Consider the following 12483-nt stretch of genomic DNA (forward strand, 5'->3'; position numbering starts at 1 on the left):
ATGGTAGAATGGGATTATCTTTTTAAGGTTTTGGAAATATACGGGTTCGGGAGTACATTTATTGGATGGATTAAATTACTTTATAGACACCCAGTAGTGGCGGTACAAACAAATGGACTAATTTCAGATTATTTTACTTTGGATAGGGGCACCTGGCAGTGTTGCCTTCTTTCCCCATTATTGTTCTGTCTTGCCCTGGAACCATTAGCAACCGCAATAAGAAAGAAGGATGATTTTCCAGGGGTGGTGGTGGGAGGTATGGTGCATAAACTCTTGCTTTACGCAGATTATATTTTATTATATGTCTTTGACCCCAGTAGATCTATGCCTTGCCTCCACAGAATTATTCATTCCTTTTCTTAGTTTTCAGGATATAGAGTCAATTGGTCTAAATCCGAAGCTTTGGCTCTGACAGCGTACTGCCCAGAAACGGCTTTCCAGCTGGGTGCTTTCCAGTGGCCCAAACAGGGCATTAAGTATTTGGGTATTTTATTTCCAGCAAATTTGTGTGATTTAGTTATAGTTAATTTTGACCCCTTAATAAAACGGTTTTCAAGCGATGTGGGCAGGTGGGCTTCATTACATTTATCTATGATTGGGAAGGTTAATGTTATTAAAATGAATTGTTTTCCAAAATTCAATTACTTACTGCAGTCTCTCCCTGTAGATGTCCCCCTCTCTTATTTCAAGCAATTTGATAGCATAGCAAAGTCTTTCATTTGGAATGGTAAGCGTCCCAAATTACATTTCAATAAGTTACATTCTATCTATACATCTATAAGTATTTACAGCTGCGCCACCTGCTCTGTACTGTTTTTGGGAGTGGTTTACACCCTCCTAAAGCGGCAGACACTCTGGGAGAGGTGATTACTGCTTTTGGAAAAGGTCATGAGGCATCGGTGTATTACTTCCTACTAATTCAGAGTCTGGGAGATGTAACTTAAACTTCTCTTAAGAGATTATGGGAGAAAGACCTAAATTTGGTATTGGAGGAGGGAGAGGGCTGGGATTCTAAAAAATGTCAAATCTGCATCCAGAGACGCAAGGGTTCGCCTCATGCAATTTAAGATTTTACATAGAGTCTATTGGACCCCCTCTAGATTGCATAGGCTTGGTCTTAAAGACACACCCACCTGCTGGCGATGTCAATTAGAAGATGGAGACACAACCCATGTCTTTTGGGGATGTGTTAAGATGCAGGAATTTTGGATGAGGATTCAGAGTTTTATGTGCGAGGTTTTGGTCTCTCAAATTTTATTTTGCCCCAGACTCTGTATCTTGGGAGATGGGGCAGTCATTAATTTGGAGAATAAGCACATGAAAAACTGGGTCCTATCTAGTGTTATGATCACCAGACAGATCACTTTGAGGAGTTGGAAGTTGGCTGGAGCGCCCCCTTTTCAGGAGTGGTGTTCAGAGATGGCCAGAGTGGCAGCTCTTGAGGAGGGGGCATCCAGAAGACTGGGGAGTCTGGACATGTTTGCGAAGAATTGGGGCAGATATCTGTCTTTTTTGGAGGGCTCTTGGGGAGGGACAGTGGAGAGAGAGGTGTAGGGGTTTTATGTGTGTGATTGTTTTATTTATTTTATTTTTATTTTTTTATTTTTTTATTTTTGTTGTGTGTCTATGGTTGTGTGACCACTGGGGTGTTGTTGGGGGTCGGGTGGGGGATATGGGGGGGATAGTGGGGGTTGTATATTGATTCTGTATATGTGTGTTCTGCTATGTATATATTTAATGGTTGAATCAATAAAAAATGTTAATCAGAAAAATGAAATTTTGAATTGTTTCTCACCAAAACCCATTGAATGTCCAACATGATCATATGCAAAGTCAACTTGTTGAATGTTCCAGTACCCTGACATCGACCCTATTCTGCTGTGTTACTGACAAGCGCCATCTCCCATTCTACACTTTTTTTACCTCAGTTCAAGTCTGTTTACTTTCTCCTGTGACTTAGATTTTAAAACCAGGATTTAATTTTCCCCTCTAAGATTACATTTTTACCCCACTGATGGTTAGGTTTAGGGTTTGGGGGTACAGTTAGTAAGATATATATTTCTCTTCACTGTATTACATCATTTACAAATAAAAACAACTCGCTTTTGGTGCCCCTCTGTGGAAATTTAACTCACAAATTGAAGCTCACATGTGTCCATACATTCAAAAACACTTTCTGCATCTGCCACTGTAAACTGTGTGGTGGTTTGAATTCCGGTTAGTACAGACCAAGTTTAGCTCAAGAACCGTCAACCTACTATTGCTGAATTCACAGTGAGATCAGTCTGTGTATGTCTTCTGAAGACTTAAAATATGATGCACGAGCCACATGGACTACTTTTAAAATACTTTTGGGTCCTTTTTTTTAAAGTGAGGTACTATCCACTGCCATTGTGTTGAAAAAAAAAAACAGGCAGTGATGTTCATTCAAACATCTCCTTTTGTGTTACACATAAAAAAGTCTTACAGGTTTGGAACAACATGAGGGTGAGTAAATTATGACAGAATATTCATTATTGGGTAAACTATTCCTTTAAAAAATCTATGAAGTCTGGAGAAAAGTGCAAGTAAACCAATTTTGCTGAAATTTGTTATTATTATTATTGCAGAATTGCTGTTAAATATTTATATAAATACATCAGAGTGATATAAAAGCGCAACATTTGACATACGATATAGAATAAATCACACAGAAATGAGATGCATTAATTTATTTAAGATCTATTTAATCTATTTATGGATCTGTTTAAGATGACTATTTAGGTTCAAGAATGTGTTGATGGATATTTTCCAGCAGGGGTGTGCACAGACATTTTAAGGGGCAGTTGCTAAAATAGAGAAAAAGAGCATCCTCCCAATCTGTACTTATTTTCTTCTGTATACTAATAATAATATTGGTTTTACTTAAAATATGCTTTAATCTCAAACAAAGTTATATGTTACTTCTTCCAAATGATTTTGAAGGAAAAAATACTTTACTGGAGGCACAGTGTGAAGGATCTTTTGCTATATATTTTTGTCATGATTCACATGCTTGCTTGCTGATGCTTTGAATCAAGCCTTGCAAAGAAACATTCGCTAGCAACCTCCCTCCATTCTTTCTCTGTCTGTCTCAATCTTCTTTTTTGTGCATGGTACTATAAACAGTAAGCAACACACAATTTGAACATATATATTATTTACAGCATAATGTAACACCTGAAATACAAAACTTCACTTTATCTTTATCATTCTTTATCATTTATATTATAACCTTACGATTTAGCAGTGCAGCAATTGTAGTAATTGGGCAGCTAAGATTTAAGTTTAAATAACAACCAAATGAAAGAAAAGTATTAGTTTTTAGAGACTCATGTTAGCTCAGCAATCTGATCGTTCACCTTGTAAACTAATGTTTGTTTTTTAACGCATTTGGGCCCACTCAAGCAATGTGAATACTAATTCATGTGCATTTTTGACGCATCTGGACCAGTTCAGGTATCAAGCGTTGAACTCCTCTCCCCCCACCCCTGTCACTCCTGAACAGATGCCATCTGAAAGAGCTCTGATCTGATCCAATTGTATTGATGCTGTGGATAAAAAGCATCAGCAAAATGAAAATATGCAAGTGAAATTAGTATCTACAGGGGCACCTCTGCCCAAAGAGGGCAAAGGGGCTGTCATTTGTGTACACTTAAGCAGCGCTTGTGCACGTCCCTGCTTTTCCAGGACCAATCTGAGGCTCTAAATCTGATGAGGGGTTTGATAGGTCAGCATGGCATTTTTTTTGTGTATTGCCTGTATTGCACCCTAGCAAAGTGACCAGCCTCTATTCAGCCATCAACAGGCCCTGCTGTACACTATCAGTCCAGTCATCTAATGGGCCCTGAGAGGCGTGAAGGAGAGAGGCATCCTAGACAAACTCAATTCATTATAAAGACCGGTCTCCAAAGTGGTGTTAAAAATATTCCAGCAAAGTTTTGAAATTAAAACATAGAGGATGATGACAATTAAAATGTAAAGTAAAACAATGTCATGTCAAACTAACTGTCATCCATTTATTATTGCCAATCACATCTGAAGTATACCCAACTATATTAATGCACACAATGCTAACATTTTATGTTAATTAAAATATATTATTGTTTGTTGAGGCAATCTGTCAGGTATTTAAAAGATATTTAAAAGAAGGTATTAAGTTATCATATACACCTTTTACTATACATTTTATAGACCCATGAAATCAAAATTGTGTTAGGGACCAAGGTAGTCACAAGGAATCACACCAGGAAGCAGGAATAGCATTCCAAAAGGATGTTTATTTCATAGCAGAGGTGCAACAGGTGCAAATAAGTATATATATATATAACAGTCCAAAAGCCAGAACCGTTTTTGGTATTAAGGCAGTACCTACTCCCCTCCAACAACAACAGAGTCCAGAGTTTTCTTATGCTCGAGCAGCGCCAGCAACCTTGTTCAAAGTGCTCCAAACATAACACAATCGGTCCACTAGTCTAGTGCTAGCAGGACTATATATAAACACATTTTTTTCGGCTTCTGCAAATTGGAACATATCATTGTAAAAAAAAAAAAAAAAAAAAAAAAGTAATTCTTGCCTTCCCATTTAAATGAAATTACAGATATAAATAATGATTAAATACAAAAGTTATAATGGAAATATATACAATAAATAGGGTGGATAAAATAAACATAATATTTGCACAATAAAATAGTTCAGATTTCCTTAATAGCTAAAATGAGCGCTTCCCACAGGTGCATGCTTCCTTAAATGGTTATGTCCACTCACTAAAAACAGGAAATCAAAAATAGTAAACCCCGAATGAATACTAAAAAGGTGAGTAAAACAATAAATAAGTCCATAGAACACAGTTAAAATGCTGTGATGGAGACCGACTCACATGCTCTCCTTCACACAGCCCATTTACAGCACATGGAAGTGTATATGGTAGTGTAGTCCTAAAAGGTTACAAAATTAACCTTTAGGAGATACACACATTTCAAATTCTTTCTCATTTAAAAGTCAATCTTTTCCTGGAAAAGGGACCAAAAATATTTATGATTTACGTATCTTGTACTACATGGATTTTTGTCCAATCAAATGCTTTTTTTTTTGTTTTGTAATTAATATTTTTATTGATTCATATGCCCATTACAGAGAAAAACTCAACACATATACAAAGAATCAACATTTTACATTTAAACCCCACAAATACAATCCCACCCTGACCCCCAACGAACACCCCCGTGGTCCCACATAATAACACACTCACAACCCAAAAAAAAATAAAATAAAATAAATAAATCAAATAAAATTAAATAATAATAAACATACATGATTAAACAAAACTACACTCTCCACATCCCCTCTCCGAGAGTCCCCCATAAAAACTAAATTTTTTATCAAATAAGTCCCTAAACCCCAGCCTTCTATTTACCACTTCCTTAAATGCAGCTACCCTCCCCATTTCCTCACACCACTCCGAAAAAGAGGGTGCTCCATTTGACTTCCAACCCCTTAAAATTATTTGCCTGCCGATCATGAGACTGGTCAGAACCCAATTTTTTATGTGATTATCCCTCAAATTCATGACCGCCCAATCACCCAAAATACAGAGTCTGGGACAGAGCAAAATTTGAATGTTCAAAACGTCACACAAATAATTCTGAACCTTTAACCAAAAATCTTGAATCTTAACATACCCCCAAAAGACATGGGTAGTGTCTCCAACTTCTGATTGGCATCGCCAGCAGGTGGGTGTGTCTTTAAGACCAAGCCTATATAATCTAGAGGGGGTCCAATAAAATCTATGTAAAATCTTAAATAGCATAAGGCAAACCCTTGCATCTCTAGATACAGACTTGACATTTTTCAGAATCTTAGTCCACACTCCATCCTCCAATATCAAATAAAATCTTTCTCCCATAATCTCTTGATATAAGTTAAAGCGTCATCCCCCAGACTCTGAATTAGCAGGGAGTAATACACTGATGCCTCATGACCTTTTCCAAAAGCAGCAATCACCTCTCCCAAAGCACCTGCCACCTTAGGGGGGTGTGTGCTACTCCCAAAAACAGTACAGAGCATGTGGCACAGCTGTAAATACCTATAAAACTGAGATCTGTAAATCCCAAAATGATGACCCAAATTCTCAAAAGATCTCAGTACTCCACTCTCATACAGGTCGCTGAGTGTAGTAACCCCCCTCACAATCCACTCTGACCAGCAGAAAGGGGACTTGTTGATACATAATTTGGGGTTCAGCCATATGCTTGAGGCAACATTAAAAGAAATGTCCATATTAAATACTCTGGCCACTCTTGTCAAAATCACGTGCAAATGTGAAATGACCGGGTGTGATTTAACTTCTCCGGTTAGTTTGATAGAAAGGCTTTGCAGCGGCAAAATAGGGGGAAGAACTTCCTGTTCAATAGAAAACCAGGGAGGGGCTCTTTCAGGTGGAAGCGTCCAATGAGCCAAATGCCTAAGACCAAACACATAATAATAAAACAAAATCTTGGGTAGGCCTAGCCCACCTTTTTCAATTGGCCTATGTAATTTGTTGAAATGTAGTCTGGGACGCTTACCATTCCAAATGAAGGACTTCGCTATGCTATCAAATTGCTTGAAATAGGAGAGGGGGACATCTATAGGGAGTGACTGTAGTAGGTAGTTGAATTTTGGAATACAATTCATTTTAATAACATTAACCTTCCCGATCATCGATAAATGTAATGAAGCCCACCTGTCCACATCGCTCGAAAACCTTTTTATTAACAGGTCAAAATTAACTCTAACTTAATCAGACAAATTTGCTGGGAATAAAATACTCAAATACTTAATGCCACTGTTTGGGCTACTGGAAAGCGCCCAGCTGAAAACCCGTTACCGGGCAGTATGCTGTCAGAGCCAAAGCTTCAGATTTAGACCAATTGACTTTGTATCCTGAGAGCTTGGAAAAGGAATTAATAATTCTGTGGAGGCAAGGCATAGATCTAGTGGGGTCAGAGACAAATAATAAAATATCATCTGCGTAAAGCAGAAGCTTATGCGCTATACCTCCCACCATCACCCCTGGAAAATCATCCTCTTTTCTTATCGCGGCTACTAATGGTTCCAGGGCAAGACAGAACAATGATGGGGAAAGAGGGCATCCCTGCCAGGTGACCCTATTCAGAGTAAAATAATCTGAAATTAATCCATTTGTTTGTACCGCTGCTACAGGGTGTCTATAAAGTAACTTAATCCAACCAATAAATGTACTCCCGAACCCATATATTTCCAAAATCTTAAAAAGATAATCCCATTCTACCATATCAAACACCTTTTTGGCATCAAGTGAGATGGCAGCGACCGGAGACTGATCATTCGCTACTGACCACATGATATTGATGAAACGCCTAATGATATCAGAAGAGCTACGGCCCCGAATAAACCCCACCTGATCTATACGTAAAAGAGATAACTTTAACATAACTTTACTTAACCGGTTAGAATTTTTGACAATAATTTAACATCTAGCTGAATCAGGGAAATTGGATGGTAACTTTTACACTCGCTTGGATCTTTGTCCTTTTTAAGAATCAGACTGATCCGGGCAGAAGCTTTCCATTCTTTAATGATTCTGTATAAATTTCTAGCAAAAGTGGAGCCAGTTCTGTAGCATAAGATCTAAAAAATTCAGCGGCAAAACCATCTGGCCCTGGAGCCTTACCCGTAGGTAAAATTCTAATTACCTCATCAAGCTCCTCCAAGGTTATCTCAGAATCCAAAGAATTGTTTTGCTCATTCGTCAATTTAGGGAGTTCTAATGGTTCCACAAATTTTCTAATATCTTCATCAGTAGATGAAGACGTGGAACTATAAAGATCAAGATAGAATTCTTTAAAAGCATTATTAATATCAATGGCTGAGGTAAATATTTCACCACCAGCAGATTTCACTGAGGGAATGGTAGAAAAAGACTCTCTCTGTTTTATATATATTGCCAGAAGCTTCCCTGCTTTGTCCCCCGACTCAAAGTATGACTGTCTTGCCCTGAACAACCAAAACTCCACTTTCCGTGACAAAATAGTATTATATCTGTATTTCAATCGGGTCAATTCTCTGAGGCCATCAGACGACATTCGGCGCTTCAGCTCTACCTCTGCACTTTTAATATTCTCTTCCAACTCCACGAGTTCTCGTGCTTTTTTGATGAATGAGGCATACTGTATGATCCGACCCCTAAGAACTGCCTTAAGTGCCTCCCAAGCCACGCCCACAGATGATACTGAGGACCAGTTGGTCTTCATGTAAACACTGATTTCAGTCTTTAACATTTGTTGGAAATTAGGATTTTGCAAAAGGGACACATTAAAGCGCCAACTATATGATTTATTTTACTCTGTATGTGGCAACATCTCTAAACTCACCAGGGCGTAATCTGAGACTAAGATGTTTACAATTGAACAATCAACAACAGATGGAATGAGGGATATAGATATATATTAAAAAAAAATCTATTCTAGAATAAATCTTATGAACTGATGAAAAAAATGTATAGTCCCTACCAGATGGGTTCAAAAGTCGCCAGATATCTGCAAAACCAAGATTTTTACACATCCTGTGAAGTGTCACTGTTGCTCTAGGGAGCTTACACACTTTTGCTTCACTATGATCAAGGACTGAGTCCATCAATAAATTAAAGTCTCCTCCCAATATTATATCATGAGGTGCCAGCGGTTTGCAACATCCCTTCAAGATATATAAAAAAGCCCTGATCATCAACGTTAGGTGCGTAAATATTAGCCAAAATCAAACTTTGCCCCTGAATGTCTGCTAAAACAATAATGACTCTTCCTATTTTATCTTTAATCTGTTTGAGAAATTTGAATTGTAGATGTTTATTTATCAGTATAATGACTCCCCTACTCTTACTTGAGCAAGCACTAAAGAAAACATGTCCACCCCATATCTTCCCAAATTTTTCAGCTTCCTGTGGGGAAGGATGCATTTCTTGAAGAAACACTATATCATATTTCTTATGTTTAAGAAAAGAAATAACCTTCCTTCTTTTTATGGGGTGCCCCAACCCATTCACATTCCATGTGGAGAGAGATAATCCACTCATATTAACAATTGACATATTGATATAATAAAAAAAATAAATGATGTGTCAAAAGCAAGATTATACAGACCACATTCCCCATTAATGTAACAATCAAACCCCGAACTTCCCCCCGAACAAAACAAACAGAAAAAAGAAAAACGTGGCCATTAAACCCATGCACGATAATGCCAACCGGTGTCAATCCCTCTAAACCCGAGTCCATGTACGCATGCGAGAACCCCCACGACAACTTTGCCATCGGATTGCTCAAGTCTGGTGCTTCTGTACAGGTTCTGTGAGGCAAAATTACATAACAGAAAATACTTTTAAAACAGACCCCAGCCAATTGGCAGAATAAACACAAAGAATATGTAGATTAATTCACAGAACTGTCTTGAAGGTGTGTTCCTCCACAAAACAAACTCCAGATGATATAAAGCTGTTCATTTCCTCGGACAGACAGACAATTGTTCAGTGAGCCGGCTGTTATGAGTGCAGCAGATGACGAAATCATTCTAATGTCCCTTAAAAATACTCCACAAGACAAACTCCCGCCAACAGGAGGCGTAAGCACAAAGAACGATCAGATTCATCCACAGCTGACCCGAAGGAGTATTATTCAACAAAACAAACTCCAGCCGCTAGGCGGAGCAAGCACATAAAGAAACAAAACAGGCATCCCAGTTCCTCGGATGATCAAGAGTCAAATTCACTCGGAGGCCACATAAAAATAATACATCACGACTTACTCAGTCCGTCAACTTTATAAAAGACGTCCTTTATGTGAGCATGTAGATATTTTGCGGTCATCCATAGTGTCCATTCTCAATCTGGCCGGGAATTTGAGTGTAAATGCGATCTTCCGTCAATGCAAAAGTTTCTTGGAGTGTCATGCCACAAAAAAAACTCCAGCCGCTAGGCGGAGCCAACACAGAAAGAAACAAAAAATGGTGCCCAGCTTCCTTAGATAATTGAGTCACTGAACAGCGAGTCAGTCCACTCACATAAGAAACGCCCAATGGTTTACTCACCCATAGTTTGTATGAAGGCCAGTGCCTTTTTGGGGCATAAAAATACTTTGCTGCCATCCTTGGTGTCTATTCTCAGTTTGACCGGAAACATCAGTGCAAAAGTGATCTTTCGTTGATGTAAGAGTTTCTTACATTCCTTGAACCAATCACGTTTCTCTCTTGTCGAATTCGCAAAATCCAGGAACAAGAAAATATTGCGATTCTTCCAAGAAAGCTTTCCTTAGCTCCTCGCCTGGTGCAACACGAGATCTTTATCGGATGATCTCAGAAATGTAGCCAGAATTGATCAGGGCCTGTCTCCCTCAGCAGATCTGCGAGCAGGCACTCTGTGAGCTCGCTCGATTTCCAGCTTATGGCCTGTTATGTCGAGCAGACTCAGGAAGAGCTCGTCTAGGAATTTCACCATATCTCTGCCCTCTTCATGTTCAGGAATTCCAACAATTCGAATATTGTTCCTTCAATTTCTATTTTCGAGATCTTCCAGTTTTTCCAAAATAAATTCCAAGTCTGTTGTGGACGCAGGTGGATTAGCGGATAATCCCTTTCCGATGATTCCAGACAATCGATCTGTCTCTCAACTTCTGTCACTCTCGTGACCAACTCAGAGAATTTTGTTTCCATCGCCATAATCGATCGACGTATTACAGCGAGATCCTCCAAGTAACAACCTTTGTCAGCATCACTGAGATGTTGGACAGTTGACGCTGGATTTCATCTCCTGATGTGCTTCCCAAATCGAGTCCCCGGTTCGGAGGCCCATCAGAGGCCTCAGTTTGAACACGTAAGTGTCTTTTAATGTCTCCAGAGTCTGAGGATTTTGACTTTTTGCCATGTTTACATCAAAGGGCAAATATGAAACTGGGTGTATCGAATCTCACCGGTTGTAACATGAAAATAATCAAAAAACCAGCAAAGTGCGCAGAGCTAGCCGCTCACACGTCTGCTTCTCGCATGGCGTCATGTGGCCCCACCCCAATCAAATGCTTTTAACAATGAGAATGTCCCACCCCCTAAAACAACTTGCAACCTGCTAGAACATCACTGGCATCAATTTCTTGTAATCAGATAACAGTTACTGAGTTTAAATGTTTTCTTCTGTTTTTGAGCTGTAGAGGCAGTCATGAATTTATGTATACCTAGTGAGGTAGGGTAGTCGTGGAAGTAGAGAACGAGGCGTTTTTGCAGCTTGGTTTCAATTTTTTTTTTTTATTATTGCATTGGGGATTAAGTTTTGAGTTATGAAATTTGCAGTATGTTTTTATAGTAGAAAGACCTCTTATATGTCAAAATATCAAGGGAAATTTGTTTCCTCATGACATGACCCTTTAAGTGAATTACTTTTAAGTACATTCCTTAAGTTACACATATTACTAAAAAATATAATTTATGCAGAAAACATTTAAAACATGAATTAAGCAAGTTTGATTGCATTTTTGTGACTGCTGAAGGACGTGCGCCCCCTAACAAGTCATAAGGGAGAAACGAGTGTATGATTTGCAAAGGACAATGAACAAGGAGGAAATAGACATTCTTTTTTAGTGGTTGAGCAGAAAAACAAAAACATTTCTGTGAAGTGTTTTAGAAAGTAACTTAAAAGTAAAGTAATTGGTAATGTGATTACTTAATTTGAAGTAATCAGTAAATGTATCTAATTACATGTTTATGAGTAATTAGAAATTTGAAATGGATTACTTTTTTGAGTAACTTATCCAACACTATCATAGGCTAAATTCGGAATTGCATACTACTCTTAATTTTTCTGCTGTTAAAAGATACGGCAGAAATAGTAAGAGTAGTAGTATGCAATTATGAATTTAGCAATGGTTTATGGCTGTGACATCATGCCTATTGGCTGTTTAAAACAAACAGACTTTAATACGTACTGTCAAAACTTACTGTTTCAATAGGAAATATGTCAACACAAAGAAAGAAAACTGTGCTTGTCAAGCAATTTAATGGAGTCTTTAGGTCTACTAAAAAAAGGTCTACTCAGTGTAGTTTCCAAGTACTGGGCATCTAATAACCAGATGACCTGTCATTCAGTGAAAGTCCAGGGACATCCTGAACATGGCCATTAAGGCTAAGCATCCAGTATCTCTACAGAAATACATTTGGGGTAAGTAATTGTAGGGTGAAGTAATTTGACTATGCCTTTAAATCATATAGCCATGTCTGAACATGAACTTTATTTCCTTTGATTGAACAGCCTTTCTCTGCACAGCAATCTGGAACTCCTGTGCATTGCCTGTTTTAATGTGGAACAAATTTAATGCTCTATTTGTGTCATCTTCCCAGGGGCTATTCAATAGTGAGCAGACTGCATATCACCCCCCACCTCCCCCACCCCCATTTTGGTCAGAACA

Source organism: Myxocyprinus asiaticus, chromosome 9, assembly GCF_019703515.2.
Source record: "Myxocyprinus asiaticus isolate MX2 ecotype Aquarium Trade chromosome 9, UBuf_Myxa_2, whole genome shotgun sequence".
Classification (NCBI taxonomy): Eukaryota; Metazoa; Chordata; class Actinopteri; order Cypriniformes; family Catostomidae; genus Myxocyprinus; species Myxocyprinus asiaticus.